Source organism: Elephantulus edwardii, unplaced genomic scaffold (assembly GCF_000299155.1).
Source record: "Elephantulus edwardii isolate Elephantulus edwardi_28Jun2011 unplaced genomic scaffold, EleEdw1.0 scaffold00045, whole genome shotgun sequence".
Taxonomy (NCBI): domain Eukaryota; kingdom Metazoa; phylum Chordata; class Mammalia; order Macroscelidea; family Macroscelididae; genus Elephantulus; species Elephantulus edwardii.
In genome coordinates this window covers 16,714,980-16,717,056 of record NW_006399795.1, presented here as the reverse complement: position 1 = coordinate 16,717,056, position 2,077 = coordinate 16,714,980, and positions in this window count along the sequence as shown.

Here is a 2,077-nt window from a genome sequence, read left to right as displayed (position 1 = left end):
TTTGGAGATTTTAAAAGAAGATCTTCTGGAAGGAAGAGGGGATTTTATCACCACGCTGGTTTCTCCAAAATAAAAAAAGCCTATTGCTGATATAAAAAAAAAAGAAAATCATATAACAGTATCGTTAATGTTGTTGTTGTTATGTGCTGTTGAGTCACCTGCAACTCATAGCAACCCTATGTACAACAGCTTTGAAGCCTGCCCTGTCCTGAGCCAGTCTCACTGACATACTGATTGCTGGTGCCAAGAGTGGTGACTGTGGAGCCGAGCAAGTTGCAATTGTGCACAATCACAATCTCTCCTCCATCTATCATAGTGAATCTATCACGGACTGCCAAAAGAAGAAACAAATCTGTGTTGGAGGAAGTGCAGGTAAAGTGCTTCTTAGAGATAAAAATGCAAAGACTATGTCTCACATCTTGTTATTTGAAGAATGTAGCATCAGGACTGGAGGAAGACTCATCAATAACCTGCATTACACAGATGACACAACCTTGCTTGCTGAAAGTAAGGAGGATTTGAAATACTTATTGCAGAATATCAAAAAAAAATACAGCCTTCAATATGAATTATGTCTCAACATCAAGAAAGAAAAATTCTTACCCCTGGACCGATAGGCAGCATCATGATTTGTGGAGAAAAGATTAAAGTTGTCAACTATTTTGTCTTGTTTGAATTCACAATCAACACCCTTGGTACCAGCAGTCAGGAAATTGGGAGACTTATTACACTATGAAAGTCTGCAGTCAGGGAACTCCCCAAATTATTGAGAAACAATGATGTCAGTTTGAGGACTAAGGTGCATCTGATCCAGGCCATGATCTTTCCGATCACTTGCTCTGCATCTGAGAGCTGGACAATGAATAAGAATGACAGAAGAAGAATTGATGTCTTTGAGCTGTGGTGTTGGAGAAGAGCACTGAACATCCCATGGACAGCCAAGAGAACAAACAAATAAGTCTTGCAGAAGGTGCAGCCAGAGTGCTCCTTGGAGGAAAGGACATTCAAGCTTCATCTCACATACTTCAGGCATGTTGCTGAGAGAGGCTAGCCCTTGGAGAGGGACATCATACTTGGAAGAGTGGAGGGTCAGAGAGAGAGGAAGACCTTCAAGCAGGTGGATTGACACAGTGACTCTCACAAGATGTTCTATTCAGGAAGTGTGAGGATTGCACAGGATAGGACAGGATTCAGGTCTGTTGTTCATAGGGTCGCTATGGGTTATACTTGACATGACCGCACCTAACAATAACAATACAGAAAAAAAACAAGGTTTTTGTATGTACCAACTGAATCTCATCTAAATCAGCTGTTTTATCCTGCTCATTTGGGGGGCCTTGGGTCAAAGTGGATACTCTCATGAGACACTTGTTTCCTGAACAATAAAATCCCAGGGTCCTGACTTGGATCCTCAGAACAGTCTAGCAGGGGTCAGTGGGTGATCACAATGTCATCTCATCTGGTGAGGGTGCCTTTTCCAATATTATCAATAGTTAAGAATACCTGGAGGAGAGGGAAGAGAAGAAAATGTGCAACAATGAATGAATAGGAATATATCCTGAGAATATGAGAACTGAGACACAAACGGAGATTTGTACACCAGTGTTTACATTACAGTATTATCTACCATCGAAAGAACATGGAAACAGTCCAAACGTCCAACCACAAATAAATGGATTGAGAAATTATGGTACATTTACACAATGGAATACTATGCAACATGCAGGAGCAATGATTTTGTAAATCATTACCTAACATGGGAGGGACTGGAGAGCATTATGATGAGTGAACTAACTCAGTACCGCAAGGAAAAATATTGAATAAAACCATTATTGTAGAATGAGTGCAAGGATCCAGGGAGAGGAGAGAGGTTAAAAGTAGAGGGATGAGGATGTGCAGGGAGAATAGAGGATTAATCATTTGTTCTTGAAACAATGTATTCAAATTTTGTAAATAAACTAGTAGAAAATTCTTTTTAAATGTGGAGAAAAAATAGTTAAGAATATCTCAGTCACAAAGGGACAAATGCTATATGGTGCCACTGTTGTAGAATGAGGCTGGCATTGGGGTGGGGGTA